Genomic DNA, 14,279 nt, shown 5'->3' with positions numbered 1-14,279 from the left:
GAAGGTGGCCTCTTGAGGTACAAAAATCACTGACAGTGGAGTCAGCCACTCGGGGGTTTAAATCCTGGCTTTGCCCCATATTGTTATATAATCTTGACCCTTACTTGGCTCGTTATTAATCTTCCCAAGGAAAAGAAAATGGAAGAACCTAATTCCCTGGCTAGCTATGAGTAATAAATGCTTCTACTATAAAGTGTCCAACATCGGTTGGAGCAAAATAAAAAAATACTCCCCTCTGGGGCACCTGGGTGGCTCAGTCGTTAAGCATCTGTCTTCAGCTCAGGTCATGAGCCCCGGGATCCGGGGATCGAGCCCTGCATCGGGCTCCCTGCTTGGCGGGAAACCTGCTTCTCCCACTCCCACTCCCCCTGCTTGTGTTCCCTCTCTCACTGTGTCTCTCTCCGTGTGTCAAATAAATAAGTAAAATCTTAAAAAAAAAAAAACCAAAAACTTCTCTTGAGGCACCTGGGTGGCTCAGTGGGTTAAGCCTCTGCCTTCGGCTCAGGTCATGATCTCAGGGTCCTGGGATCGAGCTCCACATCGGGCTCTCTGCTCAGCAGGGAGCCTGCTTCCCGCTCTCTCTCTGCCTGCCTCTCTTCTTACTTGTGATCTCTGTCTGTCAAATAAATAAAATCTTAAAAAACAAAACTTCTCTCCATCCATTGCTTTAGCTAATTCCTTCGCGTGCAGTCCCTTCGGTTTCTTCCACCTGCCTGTTGAATGTCCATCCATGCTTCAAGCCCAGTGGTGTTCTCCCTCTCTACCTGTTGGGCCCACATCCCTCTGCTTTGTTTGCTCTCAGAGCCTTGTTCCTCTGTTATAGTGGGAGCCCCAGTCTACCCTGTGTCAGGGTGTACTGGGATCATTTGTACCTTCTTGTCTGTCCTCTCATGAAATCAAGAGCCTCTGGGGGCAAGGATATTGAATTCACCCTTGGATCCCTCTAGAGTCCCTAACAGAGCACGTTACACATAAGAGCTACTCAGTGAATGTTAAGCTTATAGGAAATTTATGGGCATTTGGGTGGCTCAGTTGGTTAAGTGACCGCTTCTTCATTTCAGCTCAGGTCATGATCTCAGGGTGATGAGATTGAGCCCCATGTAGGGCTCCACACTCAGTGAGGAGACTGCTTCTCTCTCTCTCTCTCTAAAATACATAAATCTTTTTTTTTTTTTTAAAGTAAAAGGAATTTAAAAGAAATGCTTGATGCTAGGTGTATCTTTACTCCCTACCCCCTAAATACAAACTGATCTCTTCTTCACCTATGAATATACTCTCTAACCTTATAGAATTTACCACAAGACAGGGATTTACAACCCAAAGACCTGAATACAGAAGACCATCAACAGGCCCAGCCAGATTTTCTGTGGTCCTTATGCTGGCTTGTGGACATTGTTTGTCTTCAGGTTACTGGGGTCCTCTTCTGGCAAACAATGAAGACGTTCTCTGCTTGGTGAAATCCATCAGGTTTCTTCTGTGGAAGAGGAAATGGACAGACTAGCAGGTATCTAAGATTCTTTCTGCTTGACCCGTGACAACTCAATGATCGCACGTGGTGAGTGTACCGTAAGTAAGACACTCATTTATAAAGGTGACCAAGGACGAATCTCATGTTGGTCCTGTAAGAAAGGGCTGTTTTCTGCAGGTGCATTAGTTAATTTATTTCCTCACGCAAGATAGATTCACTGAGCATAGACTGCGTGTGCCCAGTTTGCTGCAAACATGATCTTAACTCAAGACTGGTCTCAACAGAACTCCTGTCTGGCATGCTCTTCTTAGAAAGGGAAGATGCGTGGAGGTAGGCTGTGGGCCGGGCCGGGCCAGGTGGCTGCCTAGGCTTAGTGGCTCTCAGAGAGGACAGTCCAAGGGGACATCCTTCACAGCAGCAGCACCTGCCCCTCCTGGCAGGACCCTTCATGCAGTTACTCAGAGCATGAGTCTCTGGGCTTGTCACATTATCCACAGGCAGCCTAAAATGCCTCCTGGTATACACACCAGCTCCCCTCAATTTATCTTTCAATCTGGAGGATTTACGAAGATTTATACCATTAAGAGCAAGATCTCAGCAACATGCCATATGGGAAAAACATGTTTCGCTCCTGCCCGTATAGGAGTTGGTGTGTAAGCTCTTCTGGGCAGGGACCCATTTTATGTGTCATGTTCTTTCTTGTAAAATTTCGTTCCTTCTTTGGGCTGATGTTTCAGGAATGGGGGTCTATAACTTCATTGGGGATCAGCATTTAGGCATAAACACCCATTCTTGGCTATTGGTGAATCACCTACATTTTACTGTAGGATGCATGGGTCTGAATCCTATCTTACACACCCAAAGAGAACAAAATAAAACAGGGAAGAGAATGCCAGTATTACTTAGAGTCAAGCCCTCTTCTTGGGTAAGGAGTGGTAGGATGGAAATGGGCTCATCTTCCCCATGGCCCAGAGGCCATGGCTTCAAACTCTTCAGGGGTGCTGGGGGTTAAAGCACAGAACAGAAGAAGAAGTTGGGTTGTCCATGCCATATGGTCTCTGTACCTGGCCTCGTATCAGACACGTATGCCTTGTTGGTTCCTGAAGTTCCTGAAGAATCCAGACTGGCCCCCAAGGTCGGGAACATCACAGTAGGACCTTGTGGGGACTGTGGATGGAAGGTGATATGGAGAATCGCTCCCAATTCTTCTTTGATGATTTACAGGGAGTATTCTTTTCTCCTTTCTTCTCTCCTGCCGGCTGTCCTGCTCACTCGAGGACCACCTGTCAGATGCCTATGTGAGGAGACACAGATTCACTGCTCGGGTCTCTTACAAAACAGAGAGGAGGGGAAGGCTGAGAACAGGAAGGTCTGCAGTTGGGATGGTTTCTCTGTGTTGTCGGGAGAGGGGAGGGCAGAGGGCGGGGGACAGAGAGAGAGGGGAGGAGGTAGGTTCCTTGATTGTTCTTGCATTGTACGCTTTCAAAGGCAGAGTTTTCCGGTTCCTGGAGAGGCAGATGCCAAAGGAAAGGATCTTGAGGCCCGCCATCTTGTAATTCTGTTACTTTGCCCCCCTCAGCTCCCCGCCATGTAGATCTTCTCTATATTCACAGCACATTTGGCTTGAAAAGTCAGCTGAAGCATATTGTTTGTTTCAAGCCTCCATAATACTAGCTGTCCTTTGGGCAGGGTTGACAGCTTCTCATTCACTGGATCCTTAGAACACTGGGTCGTAGAAGGCAGGGTCAGCAGTCGTCAGTCCGGTTTATAGCTGAGGAGTTTAGCTCAGATCTGTTTTCATGATAGACTCCTACAGAGTGCCCCAAGTGTCAACAATATTTTACTTCCTTCATTAAATGAGATCTGTCGTTTAGTGGGGGGAGAGTCGGTAGGCATCTTATACGTCAGTATGCCAGCAGGGAGTTTCCAACATCCAGCTTGACAGAACAGTGATGAGCTCAGTGTTGCATGAATGCAGTCCAGGGGCAGAGAAGGTGGGGGGTACTGAAGAGAGGGTGAGCCTCACCCTTGCTGGAGGGGTCACCCTACACCATGGCCTGTCTACGGCATTTCTCTTTTCTCTCTCTCTCTTATAAGATTTTATTTATTTATTTGACACAGAGAGAAAGAGAGAGAACAAGAGGAGGCGAAGTGGCAGAAGAGGGAGAGGGAGAAGCAGGCTCCTTGCCGAGCAAGGGAGCTGGATGCGGGGCTCGAACCCACGACCCTGGAATCATGACCAGAGCTGAAGGCAGACTCTTAAACACTGAGCCACCCAGATGCCCCAGCCTAAGGCATTTGTTTTGTTCTTTAGAAAGCAGCTGACCCAGGACAAGAAACGTTCTCACATCTCTGCCAAGCCCACAGATTTAATCTGGTGAGGAGACACAGGGGTGCTAGTCAGCAAATGAGTGTGAATGCACTTTATTGTGGGGATCTTCCTTGGCTCCATCCGGAAGACCAAAAAGAATGCAGAGGGAACAGGACCCCGTATCACACCTGCAAGATCTCCGACCAGCCAAAAAAAACTAACTAATGACCAATGGACCACACGGGCAGCTATTATCAAAAATTATCAAACGAACAGAATGGCTTGATTTGGCCAGTTGGGAAGAGTCAGGGACTGAAAAAGAGAAAAAGCACATGAGGCAGGAGAAATAAATCATCTGATATTACCTTTCTGTCTTTGACCATCTTATTAGATGTAATTTGGATGTTGCCAATGTACACTCATGAATATTTCCACGTGCTCACATGAAGTTTGAACTCATTAATGTTATGATCATCGTCATTTCCAGTTTAGGTTACATTTCTTTCTTTTTAAAAATTTTTCAATATTTTTATTTATTTATTTGACAGAGAGATAGAAAGAGAGCGCAAGTAGGCAGAGAGGCAGGAAGAGGGAGAAGCAGGCTCCCTGCAGAGCAGGCAACCTGTTGCAGGGCTCAATCCCAGGACCCGGGAATCATGATATGAGCCAAAGGCAGCCACCCAACCAACTGAGCCACCCAGGCACCTCTACATTTCCTTCTTAATGTAATAAGAATTTTTGGATAGGTATGAAGATAATCATAGTCACAAATGTACTACTTAAGGACAGAAAAGAGACGTTTCCTGTTATCGCTCTCATAAACTAGAAATGCAACTCACAGTTGTTCTGCCTGTCCACAAACACATCAGAGACTAAAATCAGCCATGGACCACTTACTGAGGAAATCCAGGATGGCCCATAGCGGGCAAGTGGATAGTCCGGGCTTACTAACCGTGGCCCCAGGTTGATCCCACGCATCTTCACTGGGATAGATAGATGCTCATTCCAGATTTAGATCTGTGTTTTCAGGAACTGAAGCAAACACTATAACGGTTGTAGAGCAGGAGGTTTTACAATTTGCATCTGCTTCTTATGTATCATTTTGAGAATCAAGGAATCCATATTCTTATAAGTGTGGTATGGTGATGTGCTCTGTGATGATTGATATGCAATGGACTTAGGCATTTACCACCACAAAGCCATGGACTGATTGAACTGGAATCAGCAATCGAAATACACTGCTTACTGAATTGTAGAGGAGAGGTGGCGATAAGGAACTGAGGGTTCAGCTTGGATGATAGAATGAAGGGCGTTTAACACTTTAAGCAAGTACTAATTGAAATTAAATAAAAGTATTAGTGCGTCATACCATGGGATGCAGAATCTTTTAACATCTTAGACAATTTCGAGTAGAATATTGGCACACTGCTGACTGATCTTAAGATCTGACTCAACACTCTGTGTCCAAGTCAAATGCTTTAGGGTAGTGTATAAATAACTCTTGAAGTTGAAATTTGTTCACGATTCCAAAATTTAGCCAGTGAGAGGAGAATGGCTATCCTCCACACTTCAATAAAATCGATTATTGTGGGAGAGTGTAGCCAGAGTTGCCCCAGTAGGGGGAAATCAGAGAAGGTATTCTTGGATGCTAGCATACATACATTTTAAACAAAATGTTTATTAATCAGCATCCTTTTAATCAGAAATGTGGGTTAGTTGGAATGTTTACATATACTGTGTTTTAGAAGACAAGGCAAAGAATGCCCAAACTTTTTTTTTTTTTTTAAATTTTTTTGCAAACAAGAGGAACTGAATAGCATCTACCATTTGCTGACTCTCCATTATGCTTCTAGGTGTTTTGCAATAGCCACATGGTAGATATTCTTATCCATTTTGCAGATGAGATGCTAAGGTTAAGAAGCTGAGTAACTTTTCTTGGGGAGTCATAGAGCTAGTAACAGCCAAGACTGATTCCAAAGTCTCTGTTTCTTTTTTATCAACTCTGCCTTGGATAACTCTTTCATAGAGTCCATCCAGAGTCCAAAAGCATTTTAACTGAATCATCTATGGTTTTTACAGGTGTACCTATGTGTCTATACCCACACACCCACACGCGCACGTGCGCATCTACTATGTCTATGCATTATATATCTATGTGTGTGACATAATAACATGGAGTGCTAAGGGTTCCTTGACACTGCCTACTTGTTGGGGTCATTCCCTTGAAGGAGTCTTCAAATTCCTAGGTCCTGAAAATGAATTGTATCTGAAATATTATCTAGGGAACTGACTCACGCTGACCAAACTGATTGATATAACAGGTATTGCTTTGGCAATTAAATGTGAACAAAAGTGATATAATTCACCAAATTTCCTTCCTAGCATGGTGGCGTTCATGGAAGCATGGGTTGAGGGAGAGCCTCCGTCAGTCCGCCGGCTTCCTGGGCTGATCTTGCAGAGCTGACCTGGGCTGGACAGTGCGGGGAGAGGGAAATACACTTGCTCTTGAATCAACAGAGGTGATGGGGTTGGTTGTTAGGTATATATACTTGCCTATCCTGACTGATACAATAAATTGGCCACTCCTTCTTAAATAGCAGTGGGTAGAATCTAGTCCATGCATGTGAATGAGAGGGTTGCTTGAGGTCAAACAGGGTTTTTAATAAAACCTTCGTTAAAATCTCAATGACCTGGGGCACCTGGGTGGCTCAGTGGGTTAAGCCTCTGCCCTCGGCTCAGGTAATGATCTCAGGGTTCTGGGATCAAGCCCTGCATCGGGCTCTCTGCTCAGCAGGATGCCTGCTTCCTCCTCTCTCTGCCTGCCTGTCTGCCTACTTGTGATCTCTATCTGTCAAATAAATAAATAAAATCTTAAAAAAAAAATCTCAATGACCTGCAAGTCAGCCAATCAAAATCCAATTAATTTGCATACTTCCCACCCTCTTCAGTGTGCTGGTTCCAGCCACATTCTTGTCTGGATAATTGCAACTGTCAATTGTACTTTCTCCTTTTGTCACTCAGCCTCCTTCCCTGATCCAATCCTGGGGTGTACCTGTTACATTTTTTTTTTTTTTTTACTGTTTTCCAAACTGATATTTCAGTTAACAATATATTGGAACTATCTCTCTATGAAATTAATTATTTCCCACCGAAGGAACATGGCTTGAAAATCAGGGCCAGTCATTTGCCCAAGGCCTTTCCTCCCAGTGGGCTGATCTTGGTGTGCTAAAGAGAAGGGCAGGTGGTGACTTGACACACAGAGAATTAGAACAAAAGGAACAAAGTCTCTGCAAGGAATATTTCCACCAGCAGCGGTGCCCTAATTGTCAGGTGTCCTGACCCCTAGCCCAGTCCTCCGTACATATAGTACATCGAATGCTTGCTTAACCAGGAAAGGACATCTGGTTAACTGAGATTTCGTGGTACACTCTGTTTTGCAACAAAGCTATAGCTGCATTCCTAAGAATCCTCAGATCCTCAAAAATGAAATTAAGAGAGAGCTGTTTTGATGGTTAAAAAAAAAAAAAAAAAAAAGCAAGCAAGGAGCTGTCTTACTCACCATACCTAAATTATTTTTTTGCAGGATTTTCAATAATAAAGGCATTTCAAAGATATCTCTTGTTACTGAAAATTAAAACTCCAAACTACTTAACCAAAACTGACAAAGCAATCGTAAATATCACAGAAGAAAGCCCAGATGGCATATAAGGTTGAAAAGAAAATCTACAGATTTACAAACTGGGACAAGGAATCTTAACACAGCTCATGGTTACCAATGCGTGGGCGATGGGCCACTCAAACCAAGTTTGCCTGGGACCAACCCACCCCCTGCTTCTTCTCCTCCTCGAGTCGTGCCAATGCCCGGTGGTGGTCATGTGAAGCCAAGCACAATAGGTGTAATACAAACCACGTTCCCAGAATTCTTGCTCTATTTCTTACTCACACTGATGAGAAAATGTGCTATAACAGCTCTCCGGTACATTTAGTCACCACCGTTTCTGTGAATCAACCGAGAAACAAAACAAGAAAGCTAACAAAGACGGCATGTTTTACCCCTTCTCATGTGGCCCGCAAGCCTTTATTTCACATAGTGGTCCCTCAAAGAACGGGCCACGGCGAAGTGGCTGCGGTGGGTGTCACCGGGTAACATGAGTTGTGGCTCTCGGAGCTGGGCATATTGTCCAAAGGGGAAAAGCACTTGCCATTTGTTAGGACTGGATGCCTGCCAGAGTGTGGCCTTTTTCACTGGGAAGTATTCCTAAAAGGATGCATTCAAGTCCACAAACTGCATGATATCTGATGTTTTATCTGAAAGTAGATGAGGGCTGGGGGAAGGGCGGGAGCAGGGAAGGCAGAGAGAGAGAGAGGCAGAGAGAGAGAGAGCGCACGCGCAAGAGAGAAGGAGCAGAAACAAATGAAATCAATTGGAACAGCCTTCGTTCCTATCCCAAGCTGTCGCACTCGACGTAAAATTCCAGAAAAGCTGTAGGAGCTTCTTACCTTTAGGAACAACAGAATAAGGTAGCATCAGAAAACCACCCAGAGAAAGAAGGGGATCTCTTCCTCAGGAGAGACTGTTGTACAAACAGTCCCGAAATGGGCAGGAGAGAGTTTATTTTTTGACCCAAGCCGAGAGGAGAAATTTGGCCCCCTCCGGCAGGTCTCACCACTTTCGAGGGTCCTCGTGTCCTGAGGAGTTCTGAGAAAACTCCAGTCTTCTGGAGGCTCTGGGGCTTATCAGTTGCCATGGAAACCATTAATCTCATGCTGAAGTTCTAAGTGATTTGAGAGGAAGAATGTTCACTCAAACCCGTTTTACCCCCCACCCCTCTACCTCCGTAGGACTAGCCGAGCGCCCCCCGCTGCTGCCCCCTGGGCCAGGGGTGCAGGGAACATCTAGATTGTCCACAAATTAATGCAAGCAGCCTGGTCTGCAGTCAGGGAACTCTCGCTGGCCAAGGACCCAAGCAGGTCTGAGACAAGTTTTTGTAAACGCTGGCACGGCCCGGCTCACCTGTTGTGTGATTAAGTCATGAGGTTGCTGCTTGTTCTCTTTGGGACCCGGCCAGGCAGCATTTGTTCAAGTGAAAAATAAGGCTCTGTGTGTGCGGTGTGACTGTGGCAACAGAGACAAATGGGCAAACAGATTCCGGTGGAGGAAAAGAATGAAAAAGTGGGCGGCAGGGACAATCCGGCAGCTGTGTTGAAAGGTGTCTTAGTCAGGACGGCTCGGTGGCAAGAAACAAAAACCTACTCAGCTTGAGTACAGAGGGACTTGTTTGATGGCACGGGAACCCAACTGAAGGAAGTGGGAGCTGACATCACGGCAGCTGGGGAATGGGCCCCAGCTGCTCACATTCCCCACTCTCCCATCACAGGGGTCTGGTGGCCGGTTGGGTTGCCGTGGTGCCTAGGGGGGCTCCGGCTCTACCTGAGTCTTATGACTCAGGGACCGAGGGCTCTCTAACAGATGTGTCTCTTTTAGGAATCGCTAAGGCAGGTATCTGATGGGTCCGATGGCTGGTGGGTGGGGTCAGAAGGCGACTTCCTCTGACCAGGTCGGGGGTAAGTTCTCTGAGAGAGAGGGAAGACTGGGGGTAGAATGGTAGGTGGAGGAAATGATACACCTTGGCAGAGGGAAAGCTTGGCACGGGCATTGACAGATCGTAATGGCTCAGAATGGAGCCCGGTCATAAACAAGAGAAGAGCTAGAGCGTCTTTCAGGCTGCATACTGTACCGGTGGGAGCGATACAGGAAGGCGGGACATGGAGGACTGGTGGTGGATTCTGGAGACAACAGGGGGGCAGTGAAGCTGGAGGGGGTAAAGTGATGCTAGATATATAAAGAAGTTGAGTGATTGAAGGTCCTGGTGAGAGCAAAGACCAGGAGTTTGGAGGCTCACAAGAACAAAGATGGCCTCCAGGGAGAGCTGGGGAGGGAGTGGGAGTCCACACAGAATGGAGCGAGGTCTGGACTGTGGCCACCCTGGGTACAATGTACAAACACCTTGATAAGTGTCATAGCCACAGATAATGTTACGGGCTGACTTGTGTCCCCCCGGATTCATATGTTGAAGTCCTAAGCCCTCAGACCTCAACATGTGAGTGCATTTGGAGATAGGGTCTTTAAAGAGTTAATTAAGGTTAAATGAGGTCATAGGGACGGGCCCGAATCTGGCAGGACTGGTGTCCTTCTAAGAAGAGGGGATTAGGACACAGACAGACACGGGGGAAGACCACATGAGGACCCAGGGAGAAGGCGGCATCTGCAAGCCAGGGAGAGACGCCTCGGGAGAAACCAGCCCTGCTGACGCCTTGATCTTGGACTTCCAGCCTCCAGAGCTGTGAGCAAATAAATGTCTGTCCATGAAGCTCCAGAGCCTGCTGTGCTTAGTTACCACTGCCCTCACTGACGAACACAAATGGGATGGGGAGAGGATCATTTTTCTAGAGGCAGCCCTGGGATTCACCGAGAAAGCCAAACACACCCACCTGAGCCAATGGAACTTAGGGAGTGAGAAAAGCCCAGCAGAGGGGGTGTCTTTCCCAGGGAGAGCAAAGTGTTCAAGGAAAGAGGTGAGAGAGGAGAGGTCTGCATTACAGAGAGATGGCCCTCAGTGCAGGGGATTTAGGTGATGGAGGCAGCTGGGAGGAGGCAAAGGGACAAAGGAGCCGGTGAGGCGGGCAGGAACGGGGTGGTTGGTTGGGTTGGGCTCAGGCAGCAGGAGGAGGAGAATACACGCCCCTCTCACGTACACGATGCAGATATGAGATGTCAAAGGAGCATGGGGTGAAGGTGGGATGGAGCCATGTCAGAGGCAGAAAGAATTGACAGGGGCTGGGCAGGATCTTGTAATTGATGGAGGAAGTGGAGTTAGAAGACATGCATGCCTGTGCTCGTGCACGGACACACACACACACACGCACGCATGCACATAGACACACACACACATATACACACGCACGCATGCACATAGACACACACACACACATACACACATACAATACACACATAAGCATACACATACAAATACACCTACACATATACATACACATACACATACACATACACATACACACACCCCTTGTTTCTTTAGAGGAATACTCAGGGTTCAGGGATTCTGGAACAAGAGGATTCCCAGACCTAGTGTCATAGTGACCCCTTACTGGGGAGCCCAGAACATGTCCGGTCTGAATGAGAAGCTCTGGAATTCTTTGGGGGTGCTTGGATGGGACTGGACCCTTATGGCCTCTTATGGTCAGACTCTGTGCCCCCAGCTGCCTTGGAATAAAACCAGTTTCTGACTTGTTTTACTGTTTTTGCTAAATTAGTAAAGCACAGACTCTCTCCTGCTTTGACTTGTACGGAGGCTTCACTTTCGGAGGACTGATCTTGCTCAGTGGTTTGCTTTGGCAGAGGAAGGATTGTGGGAGCTTTGTGTAAAATCTTCCAGAAGTGCAGTTGGAGGTCTGTGTAACTGATTTGTGTAAGATTTGGGAAGACGGTGAGCAGTCTGGAGTGGTGGCTGGTTTAAAAAAAAAAAAAAAAAATGAGGGTGAGGGGCGCCTGGGTAGCTCAGTGGGTTAAGCCTCTGCCTTCAGCTCAGGTTACGGTCTTAGGGTCCAGGGATCGAGCCCCGCATCGGGCTCTCTGCTCAGCGGGGAGCCTGCTTCCCTTCCTCTCTCTCTGCCTGCCTCTCTGCCTACTTGTGATCTCTCTCTGTCAAATAAATAAATAAAATCTTTAAAAAAAATGAGGGTGAGTGTGTAGGTATCTTGGGGATGTGTCCAGCATGAACCAGGGCTGTGACCTGAGGTTGGGGTACTTTGAGTGATGTCATCACGTAAGTAATGCCAATTCAAAACAGATAGCAGCGTATTGATAGCTTAACATAAGTAGATATGGCCAATAGCACTTGAATGCAGGCTCTGTAGGAGGAAGAGCCATTTTCTGCTGTATTTTCCAGTGCTGGGATAACAGTGCCTAATACGTATTGGCGTTCAGTGAATGTCTGCAGGATGAATGAGTCAATCACAGAGTTGACATGCATGGAGTTCAAAACCTTAGGTGCTCCCACCCTGTCTCATCCCTCCCACTGTCTAGTTTCTTTTGTGCAACAACAAGAACTGGAACAATAGCAAACACAACCAAAACAGGACAAAGAACCGCTGCAGAAAAATCACGTAAGAGGGACAGAAAGGCTAGAGTCTGTTCAGCATCACTCAAAATCGAAAAAATACGATAAACATGATAATCATATGCCGCTTTCAAATGAGCATGCGTGTTATTTTGAAATTAGCAAAGATTAAAAGGGGATACTACTGAATGCTGGCGTGAGGGCTGCGAGACTTTCTTTTTCAGGTGGGAGCGTGAAGGGTGTAACTTTTATAAAAAGTTGATGTATATCAACAATTATAAATGGTGAAAATATTCAAGAATTGTAAAAATAATCATATGTGAGTTGATGTGCTTCTGATTATAATTGTATGGATAACTCCTGGGTCAAGTTTAATTCATTATACTGGGTTCCCTCATTCCGGGAGGGCATTTGCTAGGAAATGACAAGGTGGTTTGTTTTTTGAGGAGAAAATACTGGTATGAGAAAGAGTGAGATAGTAAGAAGTAGAAATGAGAATCTAGAAAATGCTCCTGACCACATAGCAAGAATTGTGGGGTTTTGTTTTGTTTTGTTGTAGAACAAAACAGCCAAAGGGCCCCAGGAGACCAATCATCAATTAAGTGCTACTATACACAGAACTAAGACCAAATTATTCCCTACCATGTTTTATAATATTTTACCAGGTTGTTTTTATATGACTGAGGCTTATGCCATGAGCTTGTTCAACTTTAAAAGCACTCTAGTAAGAATTTAGCTAACCCTTAAAATCAATACATTAATAATTTATATTCAGTATATCCTAGGGCTTCAGTTACATTGTAATCTTTTGACTAAGGTCCTTGAATAGTCCTTGGCTTTTGGATGAGTGCCTAGGGACATGGCACTTGCATGATTGCATTTGTTATTTTAACACTCCAACCTATATTTTACCGTACAGCAGTTTCAAAAAACAATAGAGTACATCGTGAATACAGTGATAGGGGAATCTTTCTCAATTCAGAAATAGGGCTCAATGTAAAATGCAACACCCGATTATCTTGATAGCTATGACTGGTGTGTGTATGTGTGTGTATCTAAGACCTGTGGAATTCATTTGTTTTCAGATTTTATTTGATGGGCAAGTAGGAATGCTTTGGAGTTCAGTCGTTGTTAAGAAACCCCCGAGTTGCGAATGCCACACACCTGTCAGCCATGAAAGACCCTTTCTTTCCGGAGCTGCAGCGATGTTAACTTTGCCTTATTTCCCTCCTAGCCTGGCTTCTCTTTCCAGCGTGCTCTCTCGTGATTAGTCATTTCAGCAGGACTTCCCCATCAACATCTGTTCCGAAAGCCAGTCCTGAGTGAGCGAATGTGGGGCAGTGCTTTGAAATGCACAGAGGGTTATTACGCAGATGGCAGTGGGGAGGTCTTGGCTCCCCCACGTAGGAGACAAATGCAGTGGGTGATACCTCCACCCACGCCCTCTGCACATGTTCCTCCCCAAGCCTGTGCTGGCTCGGTTTTCAGAAGCTTCCAGGGTGAGCCTTCCCAGGGAGCTCACCTCCCTCTTCTGCAAGACAATGTGACACATGGGTCAATATGGCATAATCCCTGTTCTCAAGGAGGTCGCCATCTGGGACACATGTCACTTACTGCCTTGCTCTGTTCCTTTACCCCATGCAGACTGGCTTCTCTGGCCTCCGGATGTCCTTCCACCAGCCCTAGCAGTTGAAGCATGGTGGCCTCCTTTTAGGCTTGGTCCTGTTGGACTCGTGGGAAGGGGGGTCAAAATATTCATCCCATCCTTATTCTCCTTCCTTCAGGGACCAGGCATCCTTCTTAAACCCAAGTATGTGCCTTACATTCCTTGGCTGCAGGGCTTTCCATTGCTCTCTGGGGCTTATGGGGTCTATTATCAATTTTATTTTTAGCATGGCATCCCTTCTTGCTGCTGGCTTTACTCTAATTCCACTCATGCTTGCTGTTCTTGAAATGTTAACATTTTAGGCTCAGGTCCTTACCCAACTGATATACTCAGTCCATAAGGTCCTACCTCCCCAATGCCCACCCTCTTCCTCCTCCCCCCACCACTGCCATGGACTTCACTCATTCTTCAAGGTCCAGTTAAGAACTCATACTGTGCTCGATTCTCTGGCCCCCGTGCAAAGCTAAGTGTTTGTGCCTGACTGTCATTTATTGCAACCATGGTTTCCCACTGATAATGCTGATGGTTGCTGCCATGGTTGCTCATCTTTTTCACTAAACTGTGGGCCTGACTAATTCATTCACTCTACTCTCTCTTTGTGCCTGGCATTTAATAGATGTCTAATAAAACTATTTTTAACTTTTTATTAAATATAAATGGATCCCTTAATTCCTCCACTTCCTCCAATTGACTCCA

The 14,279-nt window shown here is 46.1% G+C and overlaps 1 long non-coding RNA gene across 2 annotated transcripts; it reads right to left on the bottom strand.

Moving 5' to 3' along the window:
- Positions 1-1,008: 1,008 nt before the first annotated feature.
- Positions 1,009-8,592, bottom strand: LOC131833245 (uncharacterized). Of its 2 annotated transcripts, none has more exons than XR_009354369.1 (3): positions 8,447-8,592; positions 6,146-6,249; positions 1,009-2,762 (listed from the first exon to the last, which is right to left on the bottom strand). It is a non-coding gene; the product is annotated as an uncharacterized LOC131833245 (long non-coding RNA). The 2 variants fall into 2 exon arrangements; XR_009354370.1 differs by lacking the exon at positions 8,447-8,592 and adding an exon at positions 8,280-8,426.
- Between the last annotated feature and the right edge of the window lie 5,687 nt (positions 8,593-14,279).

The sequence above is a fragment of the Mustela lutreola genome, chromosome 6 (genome assembly GCF_030435805.1).
Source record: "Mustela lutreola isolate mMusLut2 chromosome 6, mMusLut2.pri, whole genome shotgun sequence".
In the NCBI taxonomy this organism is placed as follows: domain Eukaryota; kingdom Metazoa; phylum Chordata; class Mammalia; order Carnivora; family Mustelidae; genus Mustela; species Mustela lutreola.
This window is presented reverse-complemented; position numbering and strand designations above follow the sequence as displayed.